This window comes from Equus przewalskii, chromosome 18, assembly GCF_037783145.1.
Source record: "Equus przewalskii isolate Varuska chromosome 18, EquPr2, whole genome shotgun sequence".
Taxonomy (NCBI): Eukaryota; Metazoa; Chordata; class Mammalia; order Perissodactyla; family Equidae; genus Equus; species Equus przewalskii.
The window spans coordinates 40,772,685-40,792,423 of record NC_091848.1 but is presented as its reverse complement, the minus strand read 5'-3'; the positions used below and the strand labels follow the sequence as shown (position 1 = coordinate 40,792,423).

The following is a 19,739-nucleotide window of genomic DNA, read 5'->3' as shown; positions in this document are numbered from 1 at the left end:
ATGTAATCACAATCAAAATATCACAGGCATTTTGATAATTTTGATAAATTGATTTTAAATTTTATATGGTAAAGCAAAGGGCTTAAGAATAGCCAAAACAATTTTGAGCAAAATTAAATGGCCCATGCCACCTGATTTCAACACTTGTTGTAAAGCTTCAGTCAAGACAGTGTGATATTGGCATAAGCATAGATAGATAAATGTTATAGAATAGGGGGTCCAGACGTAGGCTCATATGTATATAGTTCATTGCTTTTTGACTAAGGTGCCAGAGCTGTGTAATGGGGAAAGAAAAGTCTTTTCAACAAATGGTGCTGGAATGACTGAATAAATGAAAAGGGGGAAATGAATCTTGACACCTACATCTGATCAAACACAAAAATTAATTTGAGATGGATTTCAGAATTAAGTTAAAAGCTTAAACTATAAATCTTCTTGAAGAAAACAGGAAAATGTCTTCATGACTTATTTGCACAGGACCCAAAAAGTACTAATCATTAAAAAAAAGACTGACAGATGCCTACAGCTCCTTCTGGGGAGAGGTCATTCACCATTATGACAAATGTGGACATAAAGCCCAACACAAAACGTTCTTGGGCTTCTGGAAAGAGCTTTTTAAATTTTATTGATCACTTTACTCAAAAGGAAAGCCTCACCACAAGCTACCTGTATCATCTCCTTGCACAGAGGAGGGAACTGAGACATACACAAAGAATTCAAGAAATGAGTCATCCACCAGCAATGGTGATGTCAGCAAAATGGCGGAACGGGCAGCTCTGAAGTCCTGTCCCTCCACAGAAACAGTGAAAAACAAGCACCAACTGTCAGAACTAACTTTGCAGGAACTCTTGAAGAGTCAAAGATTTACAACAACCAAGCAAATGCTGAATCAAGAAAAAAGCAGGACACAGGGACACGCTTTTATCCTTTTTCTTTATTAATATGGTGAATTACGGTGATTTTTTTGAATGTTGAACCAACATCTTTGGAATGTATGCACTTGGTCTTGATGTATCGTCCCAGTAGAAATGCTTTATGGCATTTTTACTTGCTCTTGCCACACCCCCTCCCTGACTCAGCAGCAGTCTTGAAGTCAGCAGCCTGTATTCCCTGTGTGGGACCCTGGTCTCTGGTTCTTGAGGAAACAGAGCAGACCTTATTCATGAATCATTGTTTGTCTGTCCTAAAGTGAGGGCTAACTGAAGGACTGATGCAAAGTGCTGTCTCTGATTTGCTAACTTGGAGCCCATTCAGAGAGGTAAAGTGACAAGCATTGCTCAAAAACTTTGTAAGCCAAACCAAAAAGCCTGCGTTGAGCAAAAGATTAAGTTTGGGACATATAATAGACTGCCTAAGGCCTGGGAGGAAAAGCAAGGGAGAGTTTCTTTGGGAAATTAGGGCAATTCAAAACTGTTTGTGTATACTGCGAAGTTTAGAAAGCAACATGCATGCCTAGGACAGGACAAATGTTCAGAAAGACCTGAGAAGACCCGAAGTTTTCTCCACCAGCTGATCTCTAGGCTCAGGGCAAGGAGGAAGTGAGGGTTGATGGAGCGTTTTCAGTGGGTAAGTGTTAAACGAGTTCCCCAGGACAGAGCTGATCCATGAAGGGTAGGAGAGGTGCCGTTTTTGTTTGTTTTGTTTTGTTTAGCTCCTGGCATTCAAGGAAAGCTCTGTCAAAACACTACTTGAACACACGCTAAGCCTTCAACAATTAAGAAAAGCCATGCTTGGGGAAAAAGAAGAATCTGATTTCCAGAGTTAACACATTATAATATTCAAATGTCCAATTTTCAACAACAAAAAGATCACAAAGAAACAGGAAAATACGATCCATTCACAGGAAAAAATAAATTAACAAAACTGTCCAGGAGGAAGCCCAGACATTGGACTTACTAGACAAAAATTTTAAAACAACTATTTTAAATATACTCAAAGAATGAAAAGAAACCAAAGACAAGAACTAAAGGAAATCAGGAACACAATGTATGAACAAAATGAGAATATCAATAAATTGATAGAAAGTATCAAATGGAACCAAATAGAAATTATGCAGCTGAGAAGTACAATAGCTGAAATGAAAAATTCAGTAGAGGGATTCAACAGCAGATTTGAAGAGGCAGAATAAAGAATTAGTGAACTTGAAGATAGGACAATTGAAATTATCCAGTTTGAGGAGTATGAATGAAAAAAGAATGAAGAAAAATGAACAAAGAGCTAAGGTACCTATGGGCTAGCATCAAGCAGATCAACGTATGCATTATGGGAGCTCCAGAACGAGGAGAGAGAGAGAAAGGGGCAGAAAGAATATTTGAATGGCTGAAAAATTCCCAAATTTGATCAAAGACATGAAGCTACACATCCAAGACATTCAACAAACTCCAAGAAGGATAAACTCAAAGGGATCTATACTGAGACATATTATAGTCAAATTGTCAAAAGACAAAGAAAAGTTTGCAGTTTCTCAAAAAACTTACACATAAAACTAGCATATGACCCAGGAATTCCACTCCCAGGTCTATATCCAAAAGAATTGAAAGCGGGGACTCACAGAGATATTTGTATACCAATGTTCATAGTGGCATTATTCACAATAGCCAAAAGGTGGAAACAACCTAAGTATCCATCAACAGAGGAATGGATAAGCAAAATGAGCTATATACATACAATGGAATATTATTCAGCCATAAAAAGGAATGGAGTTCTGATACGTGTGACAACATGGATGACCTTGAAACATGATGCTAAATGAGATAAGCCAGGGACAAAAAGACAAATAAGGTATGGTTCCACTTATATGAAATATCTAGAATAAGCAAATTAATGGAAACAGAAAGTAGATTAGATTAACAGAAAGTAGATCAGAGTTTATCAGGAACTGGGAGGAGCGGGAAATGGGGAGTTGTTCAATGGGTATAGAGTTTCTGTTTGGGTGATTAAAGGGTTCTGGAAATGGATGGTGCTGACGGTTGTACAACATTGTGAATGTAATTAATGCCACTGATCTGTACATTTTTAAAGGCTTAAATAACTAATTTTATGTTGTATATATTTTACCATAATGAAAAAATTTTTAAAGACTTTTAAGTTGTACTTCATAAAAATTTTAAAATAAAATTAATAAAATAAAAGTACCTGGCAATTTGAAGACACTTACATACTTGAATGAATTTCTTGAATTTCCAGGAATTAGTGTTACATCTCATTTTACAGAGAGAAAACAAGTCTAAGCAACTGGCTGAAGTTGACAGGCTAAGCGACCTGAATAGTCGTAATTATGATCAGTGTTTGGTTGTCTATCCGTGGAATAGGCACAATTTTTCCAAGAGATGATCCAACTCACAGGCTAGACGTGTTCCCCATCTGACCCCTAACTTTACATTTTATTCAAGAGTTTCTCATATAATATTGTGGAGCAAAGGAACTTAACAGCTACAGCTATCAAGAGAAGGTAGTTGTCATATTTCTAGTGCTAGAAAGAGGCATTGTGTTATCAGATTCCAGATTTTCACCTTCTTCCCTCAATCCCTTATTCCTCTTCGACACAATAGTGATTTATTAAAAAATATAAAATTCCAAATCACTCCTTGGTTTTTAGATAACTCCATATATTAAATACCCAATTATCTCTTTGCTATTAAAACGTAATTTATCTCCATCATGACATTTGCCATCATCACGTGTTTAAATTAAAAAAAAATAAAATTTAAGAGGTTTTACTCATTTGAGAGTTAATTCATTTAATAATAAATTAACAGTAAGCATAAGTTTTATTTAATGGTAGCATGAGCTGTAAGAAAGTTTCTCGCAAGGTGGTTGTGAACAGATTTTTTTCTCCTTTTCAATAAAAGCAGAACTATGAAAGCAGTGTTACAAAAGACCATCTTTAAAAGAATTATTGAACCGACTGAGCACCCAGCAAATGAATTTGGTACAAGATGATATAAGAGACAGGGAAGGGCCTCTGCCCTCAGGGAGGCTAACCCAGGGGGAGAAAGAAGACGTCGGTATCACGTGCAGCAGTATGATTCATAAAGTGCTCCAAGATTCTGAAAAGAGAGATATTGAGGCTCCAACCACAACAAGTACGACTGATGGAGGCTTGGAGCGATTCTTGGGTCTGTTCCAGAAGCTCAATTTTACTGGTTTCCCCCCGACCCCAATTGCTGGAACCTGCCATTTCTAGGAAAGGAAAATTCTTGTCACTGTTTCCACACAATAAAATGGGACCATGTTCAAAGAGAAGGTTCCCATTCCCAGTCTTCTTGGGCACCTTTCTTCTGCCTCCACCCAAGGGCAAAAAGGGAGAGGGCTCCTCCAAGGTTGCTTCACAGGATCAGAGTCACCTCCACGTCCTGCCCTGGCTGCCTTTTCCAGGGGCCTCCCTGAGCACATCCCAGAGGAATCCTAACAGATTTTGAGAAGGGGCACCTAACTGGTTGATAAACAGTTGTTTTCCTCAGGCGCCATCTGAATTTAATTTATTTAGAGCATGACTCCTCAGATGGCTCTCACTGGTCTTCTTTTTTTTCTTTCTTTTGGCGAGGAAGATTGGCCTTGAGCTAACATCTGTGCCAATCTTCCTCTGTTTTGTATGTGGAATGCCTCCACAGCAGAGCTTGATGAGTAGTGTGTAGGTCCATGCCTGGGATCTGAACCCATGAATCCCAGGGTGCCAAAGCAGAGGGCAAGAACTTAACTACAACCCACCGGGTCAGCCCCCATGTTTTCTTTTTAACTACAAGTATTCCTTGGAGAGAGGGAGAACATTCAATGAATTCACACTAGGGAAACTCCCTGGGCTTATCAGATCTGCTTTTCTCTAGGAGTGGCTTACGAGCTCCACATTTCCGGTTGCTGCAAAAGACAAGTGTAGAACGGGGGTCAGGGTCTCCCACTTCTACTTCCCAGCTGTGCTTGAGGTTGATTCAGACCCTCGTCAGGGGCATCAGTACATGGTCCTTAATGACTAGCGTGTATTTTCTCGGTGGTTTCTTAGCTCAGAGCCGTGCCTAATATCAAAGCTGCATGCATCAACTCAAAAGGCCTGGCAGTCCTGCAGCCTCTCTCCTGTCTTCTGGTCCATGACCACATGACAGGCCGAGAGGAAGGGGGATCCAGACGGTCCCTGCCTAAGCCTGAGAATAGTTTCTTTGCCTCCGTGATTTTAGAACTTGTTCTCAGTTCCCTGTTTCCATTGTAAATAATTCACCTTTTTTATCAGAGAGATAAGGCCAGGCCCTTGTGAGCCAGGAAAGATTTAAGAGACGATGAAAGCTCTGTGTTTTACCAGTGACCCAAGGACTCAGGCAAGCTGCCCTACCTGAGCCAGGATCCTGCCTTTATTTCCTGGACACAGAAATGTCTGTCCTTACAAAAAGGCCTACTTTTAAATTTTTTTTAGACTTTTTTCTTTTAGAGCAGTTTTAGGTTCACAGCAAAATTGAGAGGAAGGTAGAGATTCCCCACATCCCCTCAGCCATGCCATCCTCATGCCAGCCTTCCCATCATCAACATCCCGCACCAGAGTGGTACATTTGTTACAATCAATGAACTACACTGACACATCGCCATCACCCCAAGTTGACGGTTCACATTTCAAGTTCACTCTTGGTGGTGTGCATTCTGTGGGCTCGGATAAATGGATAATGACATGTATCCACCCCTAAAGTGTCCTACAAGAGTATTTTCACTGCCCTAAAAGTCCTGTGTGCTCCCAGAAAGGCTTACTTTTAAGCTTGGAAATAAAGTATCCTGAGGTGAGCTCGTCTTTGCAGCCTTCCCACCGCCTGTGGCTATGGTCATGGCCTTCGGGTCACAGCTTCTCAGGGGACCACAAGCGCCACCAGACCCACAGTCCCCACGGCCCACGAGGTCTCCACCAGGACCCGAACCCAGTGTTTCACTCACTCTAGGTCTTCCGTGCCCGAGGCCCAAGTCAACCTCCCAACCGGTGGGATTTATAACCCACTGCCTCCCAGCCCTAGCAGAATCCCCCGTGGACGCTCAAGAACTTGACTGAGAGAAAGGAGCCCCATGCCCACGGGTCCCAGTCACCGCTGCTGGCTGAAGGTCACTAGCAGTGAGCTATGTAGGCCGTCTTGTTTTCTGCATGTGGTTGGGAAGAGCAAGGCAAGCAACCACTCTGAGAAACGTTGACCCCTAGGAAATCCCAGACTTAAGTCCTCCTGACTCCTGGGAGGGGCAAATGGAATGGAAGAGAAGAAGCCAATTTAACCAAAAAATGAAAAACTGTGCTTAGACGTTCTTGCTTTTCTCATCAGGAGGGCTGGATTAAAACATGTAATTAAAAATAAAAACATGGGCCAGCCCCGGTGGCCTAGTGGTTAAGTACATTGTGCTCTGCTTCGCAGCCGGGGTTTGGTTCCCGGGCCCAGACCTACACCACTCATCTGTCAGGGGCCATGCCGTGGTGGTGGCTCACATACAAAAAGAGGAAGACTGGCAACAGATGTTAGCTCAGGGCGAATCTTCCTCAGCAAAAAATAAATAAAAAGTAAATAAAAACAACTTAAATCAGAAAATAAGTGTAAGGAAGTCCAAGTTTTGAGTGCTGTGGTAAGCTTTTGGGAATCCTTCCCCACTTGTCTCTTTAGTCAGTCCCCTCCCCCTCTCCTATGACCCTGCTTTGCTGTTGTCTGAAGCATGGACCTAGTCCACCCCTCACATCTTCCAGAAAGCACCCTTAAAAATCAAAGCGAGTAGAAGAAACCCGCCCACCTGACATTTGTCTAGTCTTTTCCCCTGAGAGTGAGAACAGCCACCAGAAGCTGATGCTGGAGAACAAGAAGGATTAAGCTGAGGAGTGAGGAGCTGCTGGCTCCCGGCAGGCCTAGGGGAGGAAAGAACCCTTAGAACCTTTCCCTGGGGTCATTCTCCTTGCCCCCTGTCAGCCAGCTGTCCCAAGGTTGGAGCCATGGGTCGCATCCTTGTGAACCGGGCTTGGCCGCCTCACCTCACACCCTTCCCCTCTCTCCCTGTGCGCCTGTCTCTCTCTGACATAAACCTGCCGCCATAATCCAATACGTCGCTCCCTTTCACATCAAGTAAGACGACCCAAGAAGGTGGTGTAGACGAAGGAAGCAGGGTTGGGAGATCTAGGTTCAAAGTAACTGCCTAGTGCCTACAGCGCAGAGACCCTCAGGTGCATGAAGTTTGCTCAGAACTAAGCGGGCAAAGCAGACGCTAGCAACGTGCCTGCCCTTCTCCTGTGTTTGACAGTGAAGACATCTGAGAGAAAAGAGTGCGGGCGTGTCATGAGAGTAAATACGGTAACCTGTTGGTTTGCTAGTTCATGTGCTGGACTTGGGACTTGGGAGTGCCGGACGGGTGGCGCTCAGAGCCTACACTGACCTGGACTGAAATGTAGGTGAGAGACAAGATTGACTCATATGCTGGGAAATAACAGCCTGTGACCAGGACAGGCAAGACGCAGGACAGCCTCGACCTCAGCGGGAACCGCCGCCTCTCCCCCCCAGCGAAGTATTCACTCCTGCGAAACGCAAAAGGTTGAGCCAGAACTTTCCAGTCTTTCCCAAGGCAGCTCCTTCAGGGGTATTGATGTGTTGGTTGATCCTCTGTTCCTGATTGTTCAAAGTGGACCCCAGAGGAGAAGTCACACCAAAGAAGTTACCACGAAGCAGGTATGGTTTCTCTTTCTTTTTCGTTTGCTGCGGGTGGACTGCCCCCCAGCCCCACGCAAAAGAAGTATGGGAGCACAAACAGGTCTTACATTGGAGGACAGCAACAGAGAGGGTGTGTGTCGTGCTGGCCTTGCTGCTCTCCACATTTCGAGGGTGGAAAAAACCACGCAAACAATCACTGAATACTGAGTCCCATGAACAACGCCCCCTGATCCCACACGCCTCCTAGAGAAATCATCACAGCGGAAACCCCAGTTCTACAGGAGCCGCCACGAGTCACACACACAATCAGCCCTTCTCTGGTGCAGGGCTGGAATCTCCGGACCCAGAAAGTACCACGGTCCGGGACTGTGGGAGCTGGGAACAACCTAGGCCTGATTCCTCTCAGCTTGCCGGGTTAGTGTTGGCAGCCCCGGGGCCCAAGGCCGAGAGGGCAGCATGACAGTCCCAGGGCCTCACCGCTTCAGGGAGGCCCCGCTACCCCCCTGCACAGTCCTGTGGCTGAGCCGGCCTTGGACGGATGAGTTTTCCACCTCTACTTGTGAGGGGAGACACCGTGTCCCACAGAACCGAGCCTCTCCTACATGTGCTCAGTGCCACCAAGCCCTCCTTCTCCGCACCTCACAGTCCACCCCGGCTGAGGCTGTGGTCAGAGCTTTGCTTTAAGGCAGCTCCGCACCTGGGAATGGTCAGGAGTAACCTCTGAGGCCACCAAACCTTGACTCAGTGAGTCAGCTGTCGCAGTCGCTATCCCCCTCCCACGTGGATGACTGCATAACTCTCCTGCTGGGAAGGTCAATGGTCACCACCGCGATGGCCAGGGTGATAGGTTATCTCCACCGGAATGGACGTTTGGTCTCTAAGGATATGGCCAGAATCTAAAATCTGAATCTTCTAGGCAAGGCCCCAGAGACAACTACTTCTCTAATCAGTTGGTTAATAGGAAAGAATGTTTTGCTATACAGCAAAAATACTTACTCAAAATGTATTTTAGTTATGTAACAAACTTAGTCTAAGCCAGAGGTTGGCAAACTGCAGCACACAGGCCAAATCCCGCCCACCAGCTGTTTTCGTTAACAAGGTTTTCTGGGACACAGCCCTGCTCACTCGTTATATAGCGTCTGTGGCTGCTTTGCCCTGCAACAGCAGAGTTGAGTAGTTGCAAAAGAGCCAGTAGCCCCCAGAGCCTAAAATATTAACTCTCTGGCCCTTTACAGAATAAGTCTGCCGGCTCCTAGTCTGGAGCTATCAGCTTGTTCCTCAGTTATTATGGAATAAACACAAGAGATAACCACAAAACTGACAAAACTGTCAGCAGGTAACAGCTTTTTAAAATCATAAATGTGATTCATGATTACATGCTCCTTGGAAAATGAAAAAGCAGTATAGCGAAAGCTAAACTGTCCTCCAGCCATCCTGCCAACACTAATCCGTCCCCCAAAAGTAACTACTCTAACCAGGTTGGCGTGTTTATTACCAGACGGCAATTCACATAGTCATATACAGATGCCTTGCCTAACAGCAGGGTTAGGTTCTGAGAAATGTGTTGCCAGGCGATTTCCTCGTTGTGCAAACTTACACAATGTGCACTTACACAACCTAGATGGTAGAGCCTACTACACACCTAGGCTGTATGGTACTGATCTTATGGGACCACCACTGTATATGTGGTCCATTTGACTGAAACGTTGTTATGTGGCTCATGGCTGTATACACTAATAAACTATTTGTTGTCATATTATTTTCATTCTGTTTTCCCATTCAACAAACTTTCCCTGTCTGTACTCCATATGGAGACCTTCCATATCTATCTACAGTGCTACCTCATTAATTTCAACTGCCACACTTTAATTTTTAATTCCACAGAGTACAATCCTTGTATGTAGCCATCTCCTTTTTGATAGATATTTGAGCTGTTTTCATTTTTTCCCACTCTTACCAACAATTCCACAGTGACCCTCACTGTATGTGTCTTCTTGTGCTCACGTGCCAAGTGCTTCTGCAGAGGAGAGGCTGAGAAGCTGGATTGCGACATCTCAAGATATGTGCATTTTCATTTTCGATGCTGGCAAATCACCCTCTACCGTGCCTGTACCAATTAATACTCCCACCCGCAGAGAACGATAGTTACTGTTCCTCCACGCCTTGATGCTTGCTATTTATTAACCGTTTTATTAATTTCCCAATTGGATGAGTGAAAACAGTAACTCATTTAAAAAATATTTCAATTTCCCTGATCACTATTGTATTGATTTGCAAGGCTGCCATAACAAAATACCACAGGCTGGATGGCTTCAATATTAGAAATTTATTTTCTCACAGTTCTGGAGGCGGGAAGTTCAAGATCAAGGTGTCAGCAGCTACGGTTTCTTCTGAGGTCCCTCTCTTGGCTTGCAGACGGCCGCCTGCATGGCCCTTCCCCTGTGTGTGTGCATCCCGGTGTCTGTCTTGTGTCCAAATTTTCTCTTCTTACAAGACCAGTCCTATTGGATTAGGGCCCATCCTAACTACCCCCATTTGAACTAAATCACCTCTTTAAAGGCCCTATCTCCAAATATAGTCACATTGTGAGGTACTAGGGGACACAAGTCAATCTTTAACAGCTAGTGAGGTTGGCATCTTTTATATAATTCTTGGCCATTGTATTTCCTTTTCTTAACTGCCTATTCATATCCTAAGTTCATTTCATATGGGTTGTCTTTTTCTACTCATTTGTAAGAGCCTAATATTTATTCTTGATGCTAATCCTTTGATATACATATAGTAAATATTCTAAGTCTGTCGCTTGTTCTTTGGGGGTTTTTTTGAGGAAGATTAACCTTGAGCTAACATCTGCTGCCAATCCTCCTCTTTTTGCTGAGGAAGACTGGCCCTGAGCTAACATCTGTGCCCATCTTCCTCTACTTTATATGTGGGATGCCTATCACAGCATGGCTTGCAAAGCAGTGCCATGTCCACATGCGGGATCTGAACCAGCGACCCCCAGGCTGCTGAAGCACAAAGTGCGCACTTAACCACTGCACCACCAGGCCAGCCCTGTCGATTGTTTTTTAAACTTTGTTAACATCTTGTTTTTAGCCAACAGAAATATTTACTATTATTGTTATTGCTATTATTAGTTGATATAGCTGAATTTATTAATTTTCTCCTTTATGGATTTTGCTCTTTAGGTCTTATTTAAGAATGCCTTATCAACCTCCAACATTATGGTGATATTTTGGCACATTTTCTTCTAATACTTTTATCATTTAAAAAAATAGGTCTTTCGGGGGCTGGCCTGGTGGCGTAGTGGTTAAGTTTCTACACTCCGCTTTGGCAGCCCAGAGTTCGCAGGTTTGGATCCTGGGCACAGACCTAGCACCACTCGTCCAGCTATGCTGTGGCAGCATCCCACATAAAATAGAGGAAGATTGGCCACAGATGTTAGCTCAGGGCCAATCTTCCTCACAAAAAATAAGCAAAAGAGAAAGAAATAGGTCTTTAGTTCACTTGGAACTCATTTCTATGAATTATTCCAATAGCATTTATTGAAAAGTCCATTCTTTCACTATTCATTTGAAAAGTCACCTTGGTCATGGACTAAATTCTCACTTTTACATGTCTGTTGCTGGATACTCTGTTCTTCTGTATTTATTTCCTTTTTCTGAGCCAATTTCCATTATAGCTTTACTGTTTCTAATTGATTTTTTACTGATATATAGAAAATCTATTTGGTGTTTTGCTATTTTGTTTGGTTATGTTACTGAATTCTCTTAATAGCTGTAAAAGTTTATCAGTTGATTCCTTTAGAATTTCTTGGTAGACAACCATACTATATATGTATAACAACAGCGTTGTTCCTTCTTTCCTAATCTTTACACAGCTTTTTTGTTTTGGTCTGCTTGCCTTTTCTTGGCTTTCCAGGACAATGCTGAGTAATAGCCATAACAGAGGATAGGCTCATGGCTGACGTATACAATTGTGTGGGTTGTACACTGCACAATTCTAGGGGTACCAATCACAAACACTTAGATGTCTTAGATATTCTTGTCACGTTTCTCATTTTAGTCTATTTTTATTTCATACTGTGAACTCATATTTCTTGGAGACTTCTCTGCAGGATTCTTTGAAGCTGGAGTTGTGCCCTGGTCCCAACCTGGGAAGGACCTAGGAGTGTGTATGGGTCTGTTCCTGCACACAGGGGCCTTCTAGGTGGTGTGATTTGAAGGGAACTGGGAAGAGTTCCCTGCTACCCAAAACCTGCTCATCCCCTGGCCGTACCTCCTAAACTTCTGTGAAACACTGAAACAACAAACCAGATATCCAACTGAGGATTAAGATAAAGAGACACATCCAAATCCCACACGTGAGACACGAGACGTGTCCCCAGGGTCCCTATGAACAAAGAGAAGGACCATGAACCACAGGCAGTCAGAGCACTGCCTGTGCGTGCAGGAGACAGGGTTAGCCAGAGGTCACTGCGCCCTGTTAAAGAGTGGAGAGGGGACGGGGTGTACTTTTGACTTGGGCTGACGCCAGCTCTCCACCCTGCTCCACGTCTAGGAATGACCCTTCTGACCGCCTGGACCTGATGACTGTCCCGGGAAGCACAAAGGCCACGTTTCATTTACCAATTTGAAGATAGCAGCTACCGTCCTGTATCTGAATTCATACAGTGCGACTTTTCCGTCTGAGCTCCCACTGGGCACCTGCCCCACACCAGGGCCAAGGAGGGGGGTGATTTTTGGTCACAATATTTGATCCGTTTCAAAAAAAACTTTTAAGTATATGTTCTCATTTTATCCCTATGAGTTTTGTGACAAACTTTAACTTACATAGTATATCCATTTGCACTATAGGAAGAATCAGAATAAAGGGAAAAGAAAAGAAGTTCTAGCATTTGTTGTCTTCGTGACCTCGGACCCACCTCAAAGCCCCATTTTCTTGTTTGTAAAAGGAAGAGTAAGACCTGTCCCACCCTGCTTAATAGGAGACAGGCCCTGCTCTGCCACCTCACAGGCACCTCCACACGAGATGATGATTTTGAAATCATTTTGTAAACAACAAAACCTGTGTAATGTGAGTTAGTAAGTTTACCGAACTTGTCCCTTCATTGAACAAAGTCAACAGTTTTATAAGCTTCACTGTCAACTTCTCAGAAATTCAATTTTTATAAAATTTCCCTCTACCTGCTTTTTTTCCTCTTTATCCTCTGGCCAGTTCTGATACACATACACACACATACTCACATAGGTGCGTGTAGATATATACACAGAATATACACGCATAAGACATATGTTAAAGAAAGGAAACAACAGACCCAAAATGGAGTCACCTGTGCTAAGCCCCAGGTCAGCAAACCAAGACAATCCCTAAATCAAACCGCATTTTCAGCCTCTCCCAGGAATGGAACCTTTAACCAGTCAATCTGGAATTATCTGGTCAGCACTAGTGAGGTAATCTGCCTGACAGACCCCTGCCTGCCCCCAAAGGAAGGTGATCTTGCCCGAAACAACTTACTCTTTGCTAGAATAACTTCTTTGCCCCTATAAAAGTATTCCATTTTGTACAGATCCTCAGAGCTCCTTTCATTTGCTGGAAGAGATGCTGCCCGATTCATGGGTCATTGAATAAAGCCAACTAGATCTTTAAATTTTCTGAGTTGAATTTTGGTTTTGTTTTGGTGAGGAAGATTGTCCCTGAGCTAACATCTGTGCCAATCTTCCTCTATTTTGTATGTGGGACACTGCCACAGCATGGCCTGATGAGTGGTGTGTAGGTCTGTGCCCAGGATCTGAACCCATGAACGTGGGGCTGCAGAATCAGAGCATGCGAACTTAACCACTTTGCCACCAGGCCAGCCCCCTGAATTTTGTACATAAAACATATATGTCACTTAACAACTGGGATACATTCTGAGAAACGTGTCATTAGGCGATTTTTTGGTTGTGTGAACATCATAGAGTGTTCTCACACAAACCTAGATGGTATAGCCTACTACACACGTAGGCTATGTGGTACTCATCTTATGGGACCACTGTCATATATGCAGTTCATTGTTGACCGAAACGTCGTCGTTACTTGGTACATGACTATATATGCGTATACACACACACACACACACACACACACACAAGTTGTCCATTCTTTCCTCCCCTTAATCTTGGTGACCAGCTTCTGAAGCTTTTTGATTTGACTCATTTGAAGATTAAAGGTATCCGCCTCTCCTCCCCATACCCTTTTCCTGGGAGAGGGCTATCTAGCTCACCTGCAAGTATGTACTGACTTTAAACAACAATTTATGATGCCAGTCATTTCACATGGGTGTTTTATTACTTCCTCTATTTTCTAGAACGTTCAAAACATTTCTGTTGCCATATCCTCTGCCCAGCACTTGGGCCTTTTTGTGTCCTGTCCCTTTTGGGGACTTCTCCATCACATCCTTTTTGTGTACTGCTGATTTTCTCCAGGGTTAGCTGGATTTCTTACATCCTCACTCCTCCAGATGTGGACTGCTGACGGACAGCACCAGCACCCCCTGGGAGCTTGTCAGAAAGGCAGGAAGCAGCTCAGGCCCGGCCCAGACCCAGGGATTGGGCTGTGCATTTTAACAAGCTCCCCAGGTGACTAGTATGCGCAATAAAGTTGGAGAATCCTCATCTTAGACTTTAAGCAGTGGGGATTCTGAAGCAGACCTGGGAGAGAAGGAAGGTGACAATCTTAACTGCTGCAGACCCAGGCTTCACAGAGATATAAATGTGGTTCAAAGACTAAGATCATTCAGAATCAAATGCATTCTGTTTATCTTTTTATTCCTCACTGTAGCGCTTTTAACTACCATTGCTACTTTCCTTTCTGCTTCTTCTCTGCCCCATGCCTTCTGCTTCTTCACAGCTCTTCCTGGCTCCATGTCCTGCCTTCTCTCTGTGTATCTGGGCCACCTGTACAAGGCAGCCTAATAGTTTGGCTTCCCTTTTAATATTCTTTAAATATTTGATCAACTTATTTAGTGACAAGGGATTTTTTTTTATTTTATTTTTTTGCTGAGGAAGATTTGCTCAGAGCTAACATCTGTTACCAATCTTCCCCTTTTTTTTTTAATTTTTAAAATTTTTTCCCCTTTTTCTCCCCAAAGCCCCCCGGTACATAGTTGTATATTCTTCGTTATGGGTCCTTCTAGTTGTGGCATGTTGGATGCTGCCTCAGTGTGGTTTGATGAACAGGGCCATGTCCACACCCAGGATTCGAACCAACGAAACACTGGGCCACCTGCAGTAGAGCGCACAAACTTAAGCACTCGGCACAGGGCCAGCCCCTCTTTTTTGTTTTTTTTGAAGCAGAGTGCAGTGAACTTAACCATTATGCCGTGGGGCTGGCCCCTTATTATTTTTTTAATTATGGTAAAATACACATAACGTACAATTTACCATCTTCACCATTTTTAAGTGTATGGTTCAGTGAAGCTAAGTATATTTATATTGTGCAACCGATCTCCAGACTTTTTTCATCTTATAAAACTGAAACTCTGTACCCAGTAAACAATAACTCCCTATTCCCCTCTTCCCCCAGTCCCTGGCAACCACCATCCTACTTTTTTATTTTAACTTTATTGAAGAATAATTGGAGATATAATAGTACATATTTAAAGTGAACGACGTGATGATTGAGATACATATATATTGTAGAGTGATTCTCAACATTAAGATAGTTAACGTCCATCACCTCTCAAAGAGAACGTGGTTAACTCTTTCTTGTGTATGGTAAGAATGTTTATGCTCTACTGTCAGCAACTCTCAAATTGACAACACTGTATTATTAACTATAGTCACCCAGCTGTACGTTCCCACCGTTCTACTTTCTGTTTCTATTAGTTTGACTATTCTAGGTACCTTCCATAAGTGAAATCATACAGTATTTGTCCTCTGTGAATGGCTCATTTCACTAGCATAAAATCCTCAAGGTTCACCCATGTTGTAGGATGTGTCAGAATTACCTTCCTTTGCAAGGCTGAAAATATCCCATTATGTGTATACACCACATTTTGTTTATTCATTTATCTGTTGATGGACATTTCGGTTGTTTCCACATTTTGGCTGTTGTGAAAAATGCTGCTGTGAGGATAGCTGCACAAACCTCTCTTCAAGGCCCTGCTTTAAATCCAAAGTTGGAATTGCAGGGTCATGTAGTAATTCTATTTTTAATTTTTTGAGGAACCACGATCCTGTTTTCCACAGTGGCTGCACCATTTTACCCTCCCATCAGCAACACATAAGGGGTCTGATTTCCCCACATCCTTGCCAACACTTGCTATTTTCTGTTTTGTGATAGCAGGCATCCTTACGGGTGTGAGGTAAGGCCTCCTCGCAGTTTTGATTTGCATTTCCCTCATGATTAGTGGTGTGGAGCATCTTTTCATATGCTTGCTGGCAAGTGATGCTCTTTTAACGTGTATCATATACTTCATGGTCAAAATGAGTATTTTATTGCATGCAATTTTCCAAACCAGACAGCTTCTTGGAAGGCATGTTTAGATAATAAAACCGTCCACACATTCCCTGCACACAGCCCGACACCACACATTTTTCCATTTCTGGCTCTGTCTGTCATTTCAGAGGGCTGTCCTGCAGGTTGTCCTCAGGTGGCTCTGGGTGACAGGCATACGAGTGCCCCTGATCATTCCACAGAGACTAGTCTGCGCTGTCAAGGAGTGTTTTAGATCTCCACCTCAGGGTGATGGCTACTTTGCTAGGAAAGGAAACAATTTATGGTTTACCTCATTTCCAGCAAGGTTTTCTCTCAATATAGTGGCCCCCTAGGCAGCAGCCTAGCCAGCCGGTCCTTTAATTTGGCTCTGTCTTTTTGCCATTCAGAGTCACTAGGAGAGGATCTGAATGGGTCAGTGGGTCACTTGTCCCCGGGAGAGAGCGATTACACCATCCTTCACAAGCCCCCAGAAAGCCTGTGGACCCTTTCTTCTGGGGCCCGGACCTGGTCCAACCAGGAGCCTCTCTGAAGGCAGCTGTGGGTGGGGCAGGCCTACGGAGCATCCTCCTCCTGCAGGGTCAGGCTGGGCGAGTTTATAAGAGTCTCCTTTACAAGAGAGGAGCAGTAGAGGCTCTGTCTGCTGGTCTGAGACCTAACCTCCCCTGGAGACTCTAGCCGTTTGTGTGGCTCAGTTTCATGGGTACAATGGAACCAGCGCAGACATGGATTTAAGCTAAAGAAGCTTAGGCTTCTGGGCCCCTCGCTGACATGGGCTCTTTTGCATAGTCATATGCTTCTGTAACATTTTCAAAAGTAGATATTTAACCACAGTTGTTTTTAGATGATTTCTACTCCACTGTCACAATTTCTCTGAAGTCAAGTGATGATGGCATGGCTGTGGGGATGCTGGGGATCAGGCTACGGGCAGCTGACTTGGGGACACACATAGTTTGGGTGTATGCATATGGTTGCACTAATTGCACATAGAATTGAGTGACTGCTGGCCATCCAGTGCCACAGCAGGTTCAAGGATTGCCCCACTCTGCCTGCTCATCCACCGCCATGACGGGAAGGCGCAAGGCCTGAGATGTGTCACAGTATCACCGCGCCCTGTGGTGTCCAGCACAGGCTAAAGGAGGGAGATGAGATTTGACATGTGTGGAGCCACCATCTAGTCCACGGAAAGTTCTTCCAAGTGTGAAGACTTATATGCAAGAATCTCGATAGAGGTTTTCTTAGGTGTGACCACCATCCTCAGCTAGTTGGGAAGATGAAACTTTTCTCCATGATCATAAGAAAAAGTAAAATTTGATCAACAATGTTAGAGGAAAGACTTTATTATCTTTCTGTTCTTTATATAGAAAATGACATTACGAAATTGTTATATAAGGAGTACAATCTGTTTTCTATTGCCGCAGCCGTATTACCACAAATTTGGTAGCTTAAATAATATAAAACATACTATCTTACAGTTCTGGATCTCCAAAGTCTAAAATCAGCATCACTGGGCCAAAATCAAGGTGTCAGCAGACTGGTTCCTTCTGGAGGCTCTAGAGGAGGACCCGTCTCCTTGCCTTTTCCAGCTTCTAGAGGCCACCTGCATTCTTTGGCCCATGGCCCCTTCCAACTTCAATGCCAGCAACATAGCATCTAACTCCTTTTCCATTGTCACATCTCTTTCTCTGACCAGACGCAGAAAAGTTTCTCTGATTTTTAGGATTCATGAGATCAGACGGAGCCCTCCTGTTTAATTCTAGGTAATTCCCCAGCTCAGGGTCTGTACCCTTTAACATATCTGCAAAGACCCCTTCACCATATTAGGAAATATATTCACTTGTTCCAGGGATCAAGATGCAGATATCTTTGGGGACCATTATTCTGTCTCCCCCAAGAGACAACCAAAGATATTATAGAAGTGTGCCAGGCAATTAATTAATTAAAACATTACACTATTTTTCCCGATTTTGTGATGTTTGTTACTTGTCCTTTTGTAACGTTTGGGATTTATTGTGATTTCTTTTCTCATTCTTTCTCACAAATACATATTCTCTTTGGTGCCTAATTATGTATTTGCAATTTTGTATTCTTTTTCTTAAAGAAGACTTCCCCAATCATCCAAGCTTCAGTCTCCACTTAAACTGACTAAGGGCACCTCTGCTCACCCAATGACTACACTGAGAGATTGACGACGTTTCTCCCGCCGCTGGCTAGGGGGAGTCTGCCATTGGCTTGGGTGGGTGGGCTCCTGGCCAGCAAGGAGCCAGGGAGGAGCGAGGGTGGAGACAACGTGTGCCTCACACAGTGACCCTCCTTCTGTCTGTGACCCTGGAGAGTCACTTACCCGAGCAAAGTGCAGCCTCGAGACACGCGGGAAGGGACACCCCGAGGAACAGACAAGCATGGCGTGTGCACGTGCTGGGGGCAGAGGTGATGCAGGCGCCCCTGAACCGTTACCCTGGGAACAGAATAAACCTCCTGCTTTGACAAGCACCATGACTCTCTTTGGTTCACCCTTAGCTATTTCTCCCTAGTTTGTAGCGACCACACTGCAGCTCCTCTGCCTTCCTCTCAGATTCTTTTCTGGCCTCAGCGTAAACTGGTGCCCACCCCGCCACCCCCTCACCCCCCCGCTTTTCTTGTGCTACCTTAGGAAAACACTCATCACCCGCTGTCTCTCTTGGGGCCTATTGCATCTGCCCTCTTCATCCCCTGATGCTGCCTCCCCTCCCACCGCCTGGGCCACTGGTCAAGGCCGGCCCCTCACCTTTGCTTGAACTTCTTTCCCTCAGCTCTTCACTCTTCCTGAACTACAGTCCCTCATTCTCGCCTCCTTAGTGTTCTCTCTCTCTGTGTTTCTCAGCTGGATCCCGACACTTTGACGAGGGCTTCTCTCCGGCTCATCTCTCCCCTCCTGGCATTTCGCTCTTCCTGCCCTAGTGAGAATTTTCTCCGTCACCACCATACACCTCTGTTAAACTTTGCAACCAAACAGGCAGCATCTTGGCCCACTTACTGAGCATTTCATTTTTCCCTGCATATACAGACCACCTCTTCCCACGTCTGTTCTCGATTTCTGGCCCAGATGTGTCCACAGCACAGCTCACCGTGTTCTCACACACCATCTCTAAATATTTTCCTCCAAAGGTTACTAGTTGATCTCGTCCCAGCATCCCGCTTTCCCCCAAGACACAAAGCCTTTTCCTTTAGTCCCTCCCTGTCACGTGTTCCTTCTGCAGGGGGAGGAGCATACAGATGCACACATTTTCCTGATTTTTCTCTAGTTTGTTGTCATGATCAGCCCTCTATTCCGTATCATTGAGTCATCTCAGATCGTTTCTACATTCATGTGGAGTGTGCTGCATCTCACACCTTGACCCCCTAGATCAGGACACCCCACGTCTGTGAACCTGAAGCAGGGTCTCATTCAGCCCTATTTTGGAAGCTGCAATTGCCCTGAGTCCTCTCCCGGCCCCAGGCAGGCGCTCTGCACAAGTTCCTGTGTGAGCCTCCTGTAACCTGCCGTCCTTCTCTGCTGGTCCCAGCCCACCCATGGGTTCCATCGAGTTCTCATCCAGCAGCGCTGCCTCTGCAGCCCTTTCCTTGCTCCCAGTT

At 44.3% G+C, this 19,739-nt stretch overlaps 1 protein-coding gene across 5 annotated transcripts in view; it reads left to right on the top strand.

Moving 5' to 3' along the window:
* The first annotated feature begins 7,084 nt into the window (after positions 1–7,084).
* NR1I2 (nuclear receptor subfamily 1 group I member 2) overlaps positions 7,085–19,739 on the top strand; it is a 30,545-nt gene continuing 17,890 nt past the window's right edge. The window contains exon 1 of one of the 5 annotated variants that reach the window (XM_070583831.1): positions 7,085–7,664. The gene's annotated coding sequence lies outside the window, so the exon portion shown is untranslated. The remainder of the gene's footprint in view (positions 7,665–19,739) is intronic. The other 4 variants (XM_008514641.2, XM_070583833.1, XM_070583832.1 and 1 more) reach the window with 4 other exon arrangements.